This window comes from Galeopterus variegatus, unplaced genomic scaffold, assembly GCF_000696425.1.
Source record: "Galeopterus variegatus unplaced genomic scaffold, G_variegatus-3.0.2 Scaffold152, whole genome shotgun sequence".
NCBI lineage: Eukaryota > Metazoa > Chordata > Mammalia > Dermoptera > Cynocephalidae > Galeopterus > Galeopterus variegatus.
Window position 1 is genome coordinate 363,543 of NW_007726263.1, and position 16,619 is coordinate 380,161.

The following is a 16,619-nucleotide window of genomic DNA, read 5'->3' on the forward strand; positions in this document are numbered from 1 at the left end:
TAAAGCCAGTGTAAACGTAGAAAACCTCCTACACTCATGTATACACTATAGAACTTTGTTCTTTTACAGCTAGCCCTTAATGATTAAGATCTGTATCGAAGCAGCTGTCCATCACACTTGAAGACCCTACATCCTGTCTCCCCAATACATTTATCTATATAAACCCCAGCCCTCTGTGATAGGGGAGGCAGTTAGGACTTTACCTTCTGTATCCTGGTCACCTCTTCTTAAACAGAAAAGCCTTTCCTTTAGGTCTGTCTGGCGGGTGTGATTGGTAATCCTATAGCAGTAAGCCCTTGGACGCACACGGGTCAGGGATTCCCCAAAGTCGGCCTTTCACATATTGGCTGATGTTAAGGGGAATCCCATGGGACTCGTTTCTTAACACCAGCACTACTGGTGGCAAATTCCAGATATAATAGTGGCTTTAGTTCACTTGGTTATCCAGTTCTGCTGGGTTTTTAGAGATCATTCCTGAAAACTCAGCTAGAATCTATTACTTAGTCTTTCTGACAATTCTGTGATCTATACATATTCCTTAATACACCCTTTTCATATTATACTAGCCAGAATGGATCTGCTTAACTAAAATTAAGAACATTAATCATAACAAACATTACCTAGAATGAAAGCCTAGACAGTAATTAGAAATTGCTTTCATAGTTAATGCACGTTTTCTATTTCTTTTTGGGCAAATTTTTCCTGGAAATGTGTTCTTTCATTTAGCTTTTTCAATATTATTGCTATATAGTTCATAGTTTTTATTTTTTATTTTTTAATTTTAATTTTATTTTTGTGGCTGGCCCCAGGGATTGAACCCTGGACCTTGCTTATCAGTACCAATTGAGCTAACTGGCCAGCCTCATAGTTTTTATTTTTTGAATCACTATTATTTGTATAGTTGTTTCTCTTTTGGAGATTAAATTTTAATTTTGTAGTCTTATTTGGTTGAATGGCTTTGTTAGATACTTGTACATTTAAAAAATATCTTCAAATAAATAATGTTTTGATTGTTAATCATCTCTATTTCATTGATTTTCCCTTACTTGTATTATCTCCTTTCTTATTGTTTCTATGTTTACTTTGTTTCCTTTTCTACCTCTTTGAGTTTAATGTTTGCTTAATTTTTCTCTATCTTTCTGGTAAATATATTTAAGGCATTTATTCAGCTTAAAGAATTTCTCAATTTCCCTTTTTAAACCAAAGGCCATTTACTTTTAATTAGTAGAGTTATAAGATTTTTTTTATCCACCTTTTTAGTATTTATTCTAAATTAAATTACATAATAATGAAAGAACATAATCTCAAGAACATAATTACATGGGTCCTTTGAAACATATGAAGTTTCATTTATGATCTAATTCATGATTGATTTTTATGGATGTTTATGAATGTTTCATATGTTCTTGAAAATAATATGTATTCTCTGTTGAGTATAAGATTCTATATCTTTATTTACTAATTTTAACTTACTAATCATATTTTAATTTTACATAATTTGGATTATATTTTTTGGTTGGCTTGTTCTATCAGTTTTTTAGGAGGATGAGTTAAAATCTCCAACTCCATTGACTTATTGATTTCTATACATACATCTTTCTGCTGGCTTATATCTTTCAAAGCTGTATTGTCTGTTGCTAATATGCTCATATCATTATAGTTTATCAATATATTGTTATTTAAAGATTATTTTTAATGTTAAGTTCGATTTTGTTATTATGGATGGCTTATATCTTTCAAAGCTGTATTGTCTGTTGCTAATATGCTCATATCATTATAGTTTATTAATATATTGTTATTTAAAGATTATTTTTAATGTTAAGTTCGATTTTGTTATTATGGATTTTTTTTAAGGGAATGGATTCATGTTTTCCTGATATACCTTCTTCTATCCCTTTATATATGAGCTTTATTAAAATATTTGGGATAGGTTACTAAAATTTTTCTCACATGAAACCACTGGGAGTCTTGCTTACTAACACCATAAGGTCTACATTTTAAGTATATACAGATTCATAGAGACAGGTGAGATTAAACAATGATTCTGAGATTGTCAGACAATCCATATTCTTCCAACAGGTTCCAGATACAAGCAGAGTTTCTGATTTAGCAGTTTTAATAAGTCATTGAGAATATTAAAAGGAAGACGGGCAAAAGAGGTAGTTAATAGTGTCTTAGGATGCCTGCTTTTAGTATTAGAGCAGAGGTCTTACTCAGCTCAGTAATGCTTGTTTAGGGAGTTTCTGGTTTCTTTGTTATCCGGTTGCACTTGGCCAAGCACCATGGCACAGAGACAGTCTTGTTTTTTCCATGTTAACAGTAATATCTCATTATCCATAGAATAATGTGAAGCCATGAGAACCACCTTTTGGACTGAGTCAAATAACACACCTGAAAAGATATAGTCACAGAACTGATCTGGTTTACCCTGAGCAGAAGGCAGTGGCATGATTTCTCAACAAAACCTTGGAAATTTGTTTTGGGTTGGTCATGGTGAGATTAACTCCTATCACCTGGAAAACTGCACTCTGGGGAACTTCTGAGTTTCCCAGTCATCTTGGTCTAAGGAATCTTAAATAGACAATACCTTTACACCACCAAGATGTCCTTGATTAAATACTTGTACTGGTCTTGTAGCTAATCAGCTATGATATACTGGCTACAGTTAACAGAAGACTTGAAATCCAGGTCATACTTCCAGCACTGGAAGAATCAGAGGTAATTTCATCTATGTCAGCAAACTTACCCACGTAGATAGCTTTTCCAATGATGTTCTTCAGCAGCTCCACAGCTTCATTTTTCTCTAGAATATTTAGAGGAAAACCCCTCATTCCCCACATTGGTTGCATCTTTCCTTATTTCTCCTTGATGACATACTTTAGGTTTTGTTAAACCTCAGTTCACATGACTTTCTTGAAGTTTATAGCACTGGTATGGAAAGATTATGAAATGCTTAATTGTGAGCTTGTTGCTGGCATAAGATAGATCCTTGGTCACACTGAAAACTAACACTGACAAGATGACATCTTAATGTCCAAATTAGTCAGTAATGGGATGGGACAGGGAGCCCCCTTTTCAGCAGCACATCTTGTATATGCACTGTCTACCTATATGTGGAGAGCAGGTAGACTTGCTAGGACTATTTCCATGAAGAACTATAAAATGTCACTGGAAGGGCAATGACTGGGCAAGCTACTTTTGATAGCTGTTCTCTGGCCACGTGTAAGATCCTTAAATCATCAGAGAACAAGATTCAATCCTTAATTTCTTAGAGTGTCAAATCAGAAAAAAAACTCTCCAAAATAAAAGGGAGAACAAAATACAAGCCATTTTGAAGAGAGTCATAGTACACTGGTCCTAATCGTACAGATAGATGAGGAGTAGGGTATGTCTTCAATTTAGGGAGAACAGTCTTCAGTTTAGGGAAGAAATCTAGTGACCTTGGATCCATTATTATCAGCAACAACAGTAGAGGGAGGCTACTAAGAGGGTACCAGGAAGACTCAGATTGTGAACAGATCTATGGTACTCCTAAATCCTAAAAGAAATATATAGAGGCTAGGTTCCCATAATTCTGCTGGTAGAATTGAATGAGACTGTATTTAACCACCATCATTGTTCTACTCTCCCCTCTCTACCACCAATCTACTTAGATCTTTTAGCTTGTAGAGACTTAAAGAATTTCAGGTTAAACTGTTGATATTCAGTATTCATCATTTTATTGCAATAGGTGTGTGTGTGTGTGTGTGTGTGTGTGTGTGTGTGTGTGCACACATACATATATAATCTTACCATTATCTATCCTTGAGATAACTCACCCAAACAAATATTTTTAATACAATTAAAGAATATTCATTGGTAGCCACACAGAGATAAAGGAAAAAAACCTCATCACATCATTCAGCAGTGGTATACTAGAGGGTGGCATAATCTCTATTAGCTTCTTCAAGTCACTCTCAAAAAATTATCATTCTTTTTTTTTTTTTTTTCATCTTTTTTACTGACTGGTAACGGGATCACAACCCTCGGTGTCGCGCCCGCACCACGCTCAGCCAGTGAGTGGGAACCGGTCTCCACATGGGATCTGACCCCTCGGCAGGAGCGCTGCTGCGCTCCCAAGCGGCGCACTCTCCAGTGCACCACCAGACCGGCCCTATCATTCTTTGATATGGAAATTTTTAACCTTAATATAAAAAAAATCAATTGCTATGTTTCAGATTTCACAAAGCAACTAGACTAAAGAAATTACCACATGTTAAGTTTCCATGTGGTATTAAAGAAGAATATCCACAATTATCTGAAAAGAACATTAAAGTTTTAAAGGCTTATATTCCTTTCTAAATACATATCTGCATAAAACTAGATTTTCTTCATAAAACTTCAGTCAAAACAACATGTCATAGCAGAATGAATATAGAAAAAGATATAGGAGACCCAGCTATTTTTTATCCAACCAGACATTAACATATTTGAAAATGTAAAACAATGCTATTCTTCTCAAAAAATATTTTGTTTTGAAAAATAGTTTTTTTCATAAAATATATTGCTTATGCTAACACATAATGTGATAATTAGTTATTTTTAAATGAATTAATTAATAAATATCTTAAATTTTTCTGTTTTAATTTCTAGTATTATAAATAATGATTCATATAATTCACATAAACATAAATTGAGGTCTTTGAGGTCCTCAGTTTTTAAGAGGGTAATGGGGTTCTCAACAAAAATACTTGAGAGTCACTGAATTATTTCATTCCCTTTGAATTGCAATTGAGGAATCTGTGATACAAAATTTCTTAAGTCATAAAGATAGTTCATTTTGAGAACTCTAAAATTTAAAAAGCCCAGTTTATATTTGTAAAAAAATTAATTTTATAAATTAAATTTTTTATTTTACTGAATTCTATCTATTACAACATCATTACTAGTTATATTAAGGTAACTATAAGGCACTTTTGACATTTTAAAATCCTTTTAAAAACTGTACCTAGGGGCCGGCCCGGTGGTGCACTGCTACAGTGCGCCGCTTAGGAGCGTGGTGGCGCTCCCGCCGAGGGTTCGGATCCCACATACAGACCGGTTCCCGCTCACTGGCTGAGCGAGGTGCGGGAGCAACACCGAGGGTTGCGATCCCGTTGCCGGTCCTGGTCCGGTACGGGGGCAACACTGAGGGTTGCGATCCATTGCCGGACACGAAAAAAGACAAAAAGGAAAAAAACAACAACAACACACTGAGGGTTGCGATCCATTGCCGGACACGAAAAAAGACAAAAAGGAAAAAAAAAAACAACAAAAAAAAACTGTACCTAATGAATCTTAAACTGTATGTATTACAAGTTCCAGTTTCTTTGAGAAACATGGATAGTATCCTTTCAGAATCAGTAACATCTTGGATAAGTCAACAATCATTTTTTCAGTTCTATCACTTTGTTGAATTCTACAGGGTCTTAAATAAATGAATACTAATAATATTAGAAAGTTCTTTTCATTTTGAAACAAGGAATGTGTCTGCAATGCTTCACTTATATAATACATACTCAGATAAACTTATACATTTATAAGTTAATAAGGAATATTTCTCTGATTTTTCACTAAAGTTTTGAGGTTATCCTGAGATATCTAAGAGTAATATTCTAAAAACATAATTTAAAATAATTCGGGACAGCTTTTTAGCCTACCTAAATCCCAAATTTATCTTTAGATTTAACTGCAACACAATCTCAAAAATTAATCGGACATATGCAACATAATCCCTCTAGTATCTCCAAGAATGTGGGTGGCATCCCTCATGACACAGTCTTTTGATGCCATCATGTAATAAATGTGCTGTTCCACACCAACATAGTCACAAGAATCATAAAGTACTTGCAATAAATAGGAACTGTTTTACATAGCATCTTGGTGAGGTAATCTTGAGTTATTTCCTTTTAACAGAACAATAAACTAAGCTGTAAAGACCTGTTCAGACTTGCCTAGGGAAAATGATAGGATTACTGATGAAGCTGAGGATATGAATTTACATGGTTTTTGGAGCTTGAAATGACACAATAATGATGTCTTCTCCTGCAGTTAAAAACAAGATATTTTTGAGGCATATTTTGCTCTATATTATGTTTATGTACTTTAGGAAACATGAATAAAACACAAGACTAAGTAGCATGAGTTGAATTGATCAGAAACCAGAACTCATTTTTTTGTTCCCTAATTATTAGCATTATTATAAATAGTCCCTTTTGAGGACAATTTATAATGAATATATTTATATTTATAATGAATCTACCAGTAGCTGAATACTCAAAAGGAAATTTTCTTTTTGAAAAAATAAATGAAAGAGTTCAACATGTAATAAATATTAATAAGTAACCCCCCATGTACTGGGTGTTTGAGATGTAGCGGATGAACATGACAAGCAAGGCCGTGGCTCTAATATATCAAATTTGAGTAGGGGCAGACAGAGTGAACAAATGAACAACTTCAGCTAGTAAAGTGCCATAAAAAATAAAGCAGAGTAATAATAAGAAGTGATGAGAGAAAGGCAGACTACTATAAATAGGGGGGTCAGTGACGACATCTTGGGCAGCTGACATCTGAACTGAGTCCTGAATGTGGAAAAGCTAGCCCTACAAACATTGAGAGAGGGACGAGCAAAAGCAAGGACCCAAAGTGAAAGAGTGCAAACAGGAACAAACAGAAAAGAGAGTGGCTATAGTTCAGTGCACGAGAGTGAGATGGAGGGAGGTCTGAGTTTAATGTATTAGAAGGAGATCGGAGGTAAGTTAGGCAGGCCAGATGAGGCAGGTTCTTATAGACTATGGCAGAGTTTGAATTTAATTCTAAACGTGATGGGAAACCTTAAGAGGATTTTAGGTTAAGAGGTAACATGATATAAGAAAGAATAAAGACCAATTAAGTGAGTGATGGTGGTGACTTGAACTTTGCTCGTAGCTGTAAAATGGAGAGAAGTAGATATATTTATATTTTGGAGATGGTGCTGACAGGACCTGCCAATAAATTGGACATGAGAGGTGAGGGAAAAAGAGCATGTACTATTTCCACACATAAAATGTTAACTATCACTTTACATCAAAGCATGATCCATAAAAGTAAAACCTAGACTTCATAAAAATTAAAACTTTCACTTTATGAAAGGCTCTTTAGAGGAAAAAATAATAAACTACAGACAAGGAGAAGATATTTGAAAACTACATATTTAACAAAGGATTAGTATCTGGAATATATAAAGAACTCTCAAAACTCAACAGTAAAATAAAAACAAAACAAACAGTCTAATTAGAACATGGGCAGAAAATATGAACAGACATTTCACCAAAAAAGATATACACATGAAATAAAGTTCAATATCATTATTCATTAGGGAAAGGCAAATTAAAACAACAATAAGATATCCCTTTACACTTATCAGAATGGGTAAAATGAAAAATGAAAACAATACCAAATGCTAGCAAGGTTGTGGAGAAAAAGATTCACTCTTTCGCTGCTGGTGAAAAAATATAATAATACAGATGCTCTGAAAAACACTTTGTCAGTTTCTTTGAAAACTAAACATGCAACTACCATATGACCAGCAACTGCACTCTTGGAATCTATCCCCCAAAAATGAAGATTTACGTTAACACAAAAACCTGTGTATGAACATTTATCGTCGCATTATTTATAATAGCAAAAACTGGAAACAAACTATATGTCCTTCATTGGGTGAATGGTTTAACAAACTATGATACATCCATATTATGGATGCTGCTGAGAAGTAAAAAAGTAATGAACTATTGATGAGTGCAACAACTGGGATGACTCTCCAGAGAATCATGCTGAGTGTAAAAAGATAATCCCAAAAGACTGTATGCTGTATTACTCCATTTATATAAGATTCTTGGAATAACAAAATTATAGTAACAGAGAATATATTAGTGGTTGTTAGGGGTTAAGGCAAGGGTTGGGAGCAGGAGGGAAGTGAGTGCGGGTATAAAAGAGCAACATGTGAGACCTTTGTGGTGATGGAAATGTTCTATCAATGTGAATATCCTGGTTGGGATATTGAACTACAGTTTTGCAAGATGTTACCATTGGGGAAACTGGGATCTCTCTGTATTATTTCTTACAGCTATATGAGAATCTACAATTATCTCAAAATAAACAGGTTTTTTTGTTGTTGTTGTTCTTTAAAATTAACTATTTGACAGGGTCCCATACACATATAAAAGAACATCTTTCACTTAAAAGTACCACAGGACTCATTGTGGAAGTTTGGGCTAGAACCCTAAGAGAGTAAATACAACATTCCAAAGTGAGGACTTGTACAAGAAGCAGAAATAATTGGCTGTAAGGCTCTAAACTACTTTATCCATTTCAAAGGTTTAAAATGGTTGAGAATTAGAGATTGGAAGAGAAAAAATTTGGAGATCACTGTTGTTATGCTGTGATACTACCCCTCCCCTCAAGGAAGAGTGGTAGACGAGGTCCCTTTTCACTCTAATTCAAGAGAGGAGGCTTTAAAGAGACCACTGGGAGAACTTAGGGTCCGAGGGACATGGGAGTGTTTACTTCCCATTTGGGAAATCTAATGAGCTAGAGAATGGTTGACTAGTTGCTCAGAGGGCAGAGACAGAAAGGGTAATGTGGATGTTTACAGTGGCCATTTCATAATAGGATTTCTGGGTTTTTTTTTTTAATTCCAGCAGTAAAATATTGCTTACAGCGTCTGTTGGGGCAAACAACGTGGTTTTCCCATGAACCAAATGTGGGCAACTTGCCTAAAAAAGCCAGCATGGGGATCTTAGGTCATGCTCAAAAGAATGGCCAGGAGGAGTGAACAGTCCCCGCAGAAAGAAGCCAAGTAAATAAAGGACTAGCAGGAACTGAGGTGCATTAACTCTTGTCATAGGAACCCATAGAGTGAGTAAAGTGGGTCTTGGAAAGACCCATGAAAATGCTCATGAGAAAAAGAGCTAATTTTAAACATTTGCCATGTCCAGAAAGTTCCAATGCTAGGTCATGAAGACAGTAGCAGTTTAGTTAGAACTTTTCTACTAAGCTGCTTCCATTAAATACTCTCCCTTCCCACACTCCAAACCTGGGTGGGGCTGTGGTCCTGATCAAGGTGGAGTTGGAGCATCCCCATGGGAAAAGAGAGAAGCAGCAGACTGCGTCCTCCTGTCTCTATCACCTGGACTATTAGCATCTTGCCTGCAAATGGCCTGGGTATGGCAGGGAAAGAAGCCTTAACTCTAAAGACAGAATTAAATTTTGAACTCGTGTTGATTCTTAAAATGAGACTAAAGCTTAAATAACCAAATAACTGTTTCTGATATCTAAGAATGACCAGAAAAAAAGCACGGAAGACTGCCTAAGTTTTCATCCATGGATAGAGAAGAATGCAGCCCCACAGAAAGTACAGCAGAAGAAAAAAAATTTTTGTTTTATGATTGTACATTATGAGTTCTGCTTATTTAGAATTCTAAATACAAAAGTAATCTTCCAATAAATCTTAGCAAAATTTTTCTGAATTTAACATTAGCATACATTCATGTATGTGTGCATGCATATTTATACACACATACATTATGCATCTTTTCCCCTAGTATGAATATAATGTTTCCAGCAACTACCAGTCTAGACTTAGATACAGATGTGGTAGAGTTGCTTCTCCACAATATGATTTTCAGTTTTCCTGAATATAGTACTTCAAATGTGAAACTGTATTTTGGCTTAAGATAAATCTCACCATACATAAGGTTCAGACTTTAGAGGAATGACAAAACTCTTACAGATGGAACTTTCAGTTGGAATACAGCTCCTACCCAGAATGAGAAAATGTCCATTTTTTTCCTGTCTTTAAAGCTCTCCAGTTTCTGTAGCCTCTAGCCAAAGCTGTTTTTCTCTGCTAAATTTCACCAGAATCAACATTCTTTGGTTTATTGTACATTTGACCCATAAATGGATAGAAGGAAAAACAGGACAGGTAATTCAGATCACAGGGAATTCTGGATAATCAGTAACTGGCCAATGAACACTAACTCTGCATCACTCATAAGTCATTTGATATAAATAACCAGGGGGGAATGCTGAGAAGCCCACAGTGAACAGCAACTTCAGTGATTTCTTTTGGATGCACTTGTTCATAATCTGAAAGCCATAATTTGGCTTTAATATCTTTCTTTTGAGCATATATACAAGGATCACCTTTTCTTTTTTTTTTCTATTTTTTTATTGGTTATGAATATTCATGGGGTACAAAGCCGACTGTCACCACTTGCGCCCAAGATGCCAGATCAATACTGGCAGTATGCCCATTACCACAAATTACAATTATGCCCCATGTCCCCCACCCAATTAATCCCCGACCGACCTCCCCCCCCCATTCCTCTATCCCACTTTGAAACCCTAGGTATGCTCTCTCCCTCTGCAAATCCAATGCACCACTGTGATCTTCCTTTCCTTCCTTCTTTCTCTCTTAGTTCCCACTTATGAGTGAGAATATGGGTTATTTTTCCCTCTGTGCTTTGCTTATTTCACTCAACATACTCCAGCCCCCAAGGGTCGCCTTTTATATTTACTTGAAACAATTCCTGGGGATAAAAATTAGAGTATTTGCATTGGCTACAATAATATGTCACATGTTGGAGAGAATGCATACAACTAAATCTATTTTTATGATAGTTTGGTATAAAGTAACAAAAAAAATTTTTTTAGTATTTTTCTGATCGAAATCTCTAGAGTAGTAGCTTTCTTTATAATAATAATGATAATATAATTATTATTAAATATAATAATAAATAATAATTATTTTTAAATGGTATAAAGTTCAGTAGTACTTTGTAAATTCTGAGAACAGATCTTCTACTGTGTTTGGAGGGTTATAAAATAATATAAATATTTTAAATTCCAAACAGTTTATTAAAAAATAAGCAGGACTTGGTGATATTATACCATCAATCTCTTTGAATGAAGGTTTTATTTTTCATTGATCACAGAATACACTTTCTTTTTCTAATTGTTTTTACTATTTCAAATTTATCTTGAAAAGGGAGAAAACACTCAATTTCAAAGTCAAGAATTAGGGCTAGCCAGTTAGCTCAGTTGGTTTGANATTTGGCTTTAATATCTTTCTTTTGAGCATATATACAAGGATCACCTTTTCTTTTTTTTTTCTATTTTTTTATTGGTTATGAATATTCATGGGGTACAAAGCCGACTGTCACCACTTGCGCCCAAGATGCCAGATCAATACTGGCAGTATGCCCATTACCACAAATTACAATTATGCCCCATGTCCCCCACCCAATTAATCCCCGACCGACCTCCCCCCCCCATTCCTCTATCCCACTTTGAAACCCTAGGTATGCTCTCTCCCTCTGCAAATCCAATGCACCACTGTGATCTTCCTTTCCTTCCTTCTTTCTCTCTTAGTTCCCACTTATGAGTGAGAATATGGGTTATTTTTCCCTCTGTGCTTTGCTTATTTCACTCAACATACTCCAGCCCCCAAGGGTCGCCTTTTATATTTACTTGAAACAATTCCTGGGGATAAAAATTAGAGTATTTGCATTGGCTACAATAATATGTCACATGTTGGAGAGAATGCATACAACTAAATCTATTTTTATGATAGTTTGGTATAAAGTAACAAAAAAAATTTTTTAGTATTTTTCTGATCGAAATCTCTAGAGTAGTAGCTTTCTTTATAATAATAATGATAATATAATTATTATTAAATATAATAATAAATAATAATTATTTTTAAATGGTATAAAGTTCAGTAGTACTTTGTAAATTCTGAGAACAGATCTTCTACTGTGTTTGGAGGGTTATAAAATAATATAAATATTTTAAATTCCAAACAGTTTATTAAAAAATAAGCAGGACTTGGTGATATTATACCATCAATCTCTTTGAATGAAGGTTTTATTTTTCATTGATCACAGAATACACTTTCTTTTTCTAATTGTTTTTACTATTTCAAATTTATCTTGAAAAGGGAGAAAACACTCAATTTCAAAGTCAAGAATTAGGGCTAGCCAGTTAGCTCAGTTGGTTTGACCACAGCCTTGTAACACCAAGGTTCAGTTCCCCATACTGGCCAAGAACAAAAGTAAGAACTAAATTGTAAAAACAAATAAATTCAAAAACAGTACTAAAGTATTAAGATGGTTAGTTTGAATAAGCTACATCACAGAATTTCATATTTTTAAAACACCACATAGTAAACTCCAAGTATTTGCTTCATAAACAATTTCATTTCTCATGTAAGTATGATAACATTCTTAGAGGAATTTATATATATATGTATATATATATATATATTGCTGTTTTGCTTACTTTGACAAGTTTTTAACTTAACGTTTTCTGTATTGCACAGAGATACAGTGACTTGTTAAAGAAAATAAATTATAAAAGAGATAAATTAGGGATAAATTACTTTCATTTTAAAGGGATGTTTAATTTTACTAAATCTTTCATCCCACAGGTCTTTAAGATAGTTGCATTATTAGTGTTCATTAAATAGGAATCAATTTATAAGAAATATCTCAGGAATTGTATGTAAATAATAAAAGCTTTTATAAAAAGTAGTATTTTATATGCATTTCCACCTAATTAGTATTTTTAAAGTCTGTTACTTTTCTCTCCTCTTGATTGTTTAAATGCTTTAAAAGGTAGTAAACATTAAAAAAAAAAAAACCCAAAAACAACCAAAAAAAAAACTATGGCCATGCTATAAAGAATAAATTAAAGGAAATTCAGGGATTAGTCCATTTGCTGGACTTCATTATGTTTATCTCTGAAATAGTTATTTTGGCCTCAGAAATAAAGTGTAATTGGTATCAATGCCATTTATACAACGTTGCCAAAAATCATAATTCTGCCATTTATACAACATTGCCAAAAATCATAATTCTTTCTTGTCTTCTTCCTTTTTTATAAATCAATTTAGAAAAATGAAATCTTGGGCCGGCCCGGTGGCGCACTCAGTAGAATGCGGTGCTTGGGAGTGTGGTGGTGCTCCCGCCGAGGGTTCGGATCCCATATAGGGACCGGTCTGCTCACTGGTTGAGCGCGGTGCGGGCGCAACACCGAGGGTTGCGATCCCGTTNTATATATATATATATTGCTGTTTTGCTTACTTTGACAAGTTTTTAACTTAACGTTTTCTGTATTGCACAGAGATACAGTGACTTGTTAAAGAAAATAAATTATAAAAGAGATAAATTAGGGATAAATTACTTTCATTTTAAAGGGATGTTTAATTTTACTAAATCTTTCATCCCACAGGTCTTTAAGATAGTTGCATTATTAGTGTTCATTAAATAGGAATCAATTTATAAGAAATATCTCAGGAATTGTATGTAAATAATAAAAGCTTTTATAAAAAGTAGTATTTTATATGCATTTCCACCTAATTAGTATTTTTAAAGTCTGTTACTTTTCTCTCCTCTTGATTGTTTAAATGCTTTAAAAGGTAGTAAACATTAAAAAAAAAAAAACCAAAAAACAACCAAAAAAAAAACTATGGCCATGCTATAAAGAATAAATTAAAGGAAATTCAGGGATTAGTCCATTTGCTGGACTTCATTATGTTTATCTCTGAAATAGTTATTTTGGCCTCAGAAATAAAGTGTAATTGGTATCAATGCCATTTATACAACATTGCCAAAAATCATAATTCTTTCTTGTCTTCTTCCTTTTTTATAAATCAATTTAGAAAAATGAAATCTTGGGCCGGCCCGGTGGCGCACTCAGTAGAATGCGGTGCTTGGGAGTGTGGCGGTGCTCCCGCCGAGGGTTCGGATCCCATATAGGGACCGGTCTGCTCACTGGTTGAGCGCGGTGCGGGCGCAACACCGAGGGTTGCGATCCCGTTGCCAGTCGCGGTGTGGGCGCGACACCAAGGGTTGCGATCCCGTTACCGATCACGAAGAAAAAAAGAAAGAAAAATGAAATCTTTCCCACATTTTATCTTTTGGTTTGTCCCTTACTCACCTATTTTGATCTTTCAGTCTATTAATGCATACAATTAGTGACTGTCTTTCTTTCCCCTTTTCAGATTACTTTAGCTTATGACATACAATACTATATTTGTATTTTTCTAAATTTTCTCTAGTTGTCATGAGAAATTACCTTGATGCAATGGGGCCTCCAATTACACTACAAGCCAAGCTACCCAACAAGTCACAAAACAGGCTCATGGACCAAATGAGGATGCTCCAATCATACAGTTTATAAAATCACTTTAAAGCACAAATCCCAGAGCAAGAAAAAAGAGATGGGGGTAAGTTACCACACTTAGGGTAAGGTATAAGGGGGAAAGACCGCACAATGTGAATCCTGAGTTATATAATATTCACATGTCCTGTCTCTCTCTTCCTCTGCTGCAGCAGCATTCCCCACTGATGGTTAGGGGTACAGACTGAAGTTTGAGCAAGGAGGTCAACAGACAGGAGGTGCTTGGGACCAATGATACACATTTGCTCTATTAAAGAGAAGCAGTGACAAGTACGGCAGACCCCAGGTATAGCTTGTCAATTAGCCTGCCAACAGCTGTGGCTAGTATAAGCATTTCTTAGGTAGAGCACATGTGGGTTCAGAAAAGGACCATAGGTGGCCAGTGTAAGGGTGACATGGTCTTTCCATCCCTTTTTAATAATACTCTCCTTTGTTCTGTCATACATTTAATTTAGTCTATCAAGATTTAATACTTCTTTCAGATTACTAGATTCCTTTGTGTTTATATTTAGCACATCTTATGAACACTATTTATGTTTTATAAGCTACCTGTGTACTTGTTATCTGTACTCAACACATCCAATGGGATTCACCCATCCCATTCTGTGCCTTATAGCAGAACTGAGTTTTGTCAATTAATATAACAAACTCACAGTACACTAATCAAACTTTAAATATTTTCATCTATTCAGTCAAATGTGTTGATATTACTTATAATGTTCTTGTATTACTTTATTCTTTTCACTTTGCCATTTCTAACATTCTTCCTAATTTTAGTCATTTTGAAAAAACAATAGTGATGCTTTGTGGAAATTCCCAAAATCAAATTTATTCATTTGATGTTGACAAACAGGCTGTGACATATGTCTTCTTACTTTACATTCCAGAAAGACAAGTCTTTAGAATTATTTTTATGGAATCACAATACCTTTACAAAATCTATAGACACGTGATGAAAAAAACAATCTTCATCTCTACTTCTTATGTAGTCCTTTATTTGACATGAGGCTCATTCAATATTTTCTTGTGTCACATGTGCTCTAGAACTTAGCAGTTGTCCTGTTAAGCACAGTAAATGCACAGTCTGGGAAACCTTATGCACCTATAATGATGATAAATGAAGTTCCAAGGATAATGTAAAATACTAACTGCTCTTTCCAATCTCTCCCCAACATAGTTACTCATTACTGTCTGAGTTTTGTTGGAAAGACCTCGCTACTCATCTTTCCAACAAAACTCAGAAAAGTTAGAGAGTGAGCCTCAACCAACAGGTTCATCGATAAGCATCTATTGAGCACCTGTTCCTTAGAAGGCACTGCAAGAAACCAGAAATTGTCAACAGATTCTGATACTCATTCCATCTTATGTGCTTTCCTGAAGAGTTCTGTTTACAAAATGTTGCAGTTTTTAAAAAGTCACTTTGGAGCCTCTTTATTGTAGGAGAATTTTCCCATATCCAATTATAAATTTTTTAAAAGTACAAGTGAAATGGCATGTTTAGGGAAAAAAGACAAAATTGTTGATGTGCTGGTAAGGTTGGGTCCACAAAGGAGAACAGAATGAGGGTAGGCGGGGTAGCAGAATATTGTATAAAATGGTAGGTGGGTAAGGTATTTATCCCCTTGAATCCAGATGTGTGCTGTTCAATCTAGTAGACACTAGCCAAATACGAATAATTACATTTAGTTAATTGAAATAAAATAAAAATTCAGTCATTCACACACACTAGTCACATTTCAAGTGCTCAGTAGACACATATGACTAGTGGCTACCATACTGATTAGTGCAGGTAGAACATTTCTATTATTATAGAAAGTTCTGTTGGGCAGCACTGCCCTAAACATTGGGAAAACATGAAAAAATTTTGAGCAGAATTTGAAATAATAAAATTATAATTTTCCACAAATCTCTAGAAAGAATTGGATAAACTGGGAAGGGGTAGGTCAATTAGGATATGAATCAGGATTGTATGAGGAAAGTCATACACAGGTCATTGTTGTAGAAATGAAGAATAGTGTGTGTGGGGGGTGAGGGTAGAGGCAGAGATATAGTCACAGAGTAGATACACTTATGGAGACTGAGGGAGAGGTGGAGTGCTTCTTATTTAGGAAAATGGTTGGATATTGATCCTATTCTCTGAAATAGAAAATGCTGGAGGAGTGAAATTGATTTTTTTGGAGAGGGTTAGGGTGAATGAAGCATTTAGATTTTATCCATGTTATTTGAAATTGTCTGAGTCCCTTTGTGCTGCTATAATAAATAGCACAGATTTATAAAGAACAGAAATTTATTTCTCACTATTTCAGAGGCTGGGAAGTCCAAGATCAAGGCACCAGCAGGTTCATTTTCTGATGAGAGGCTAGTCTCAGCTTCCGAGATGT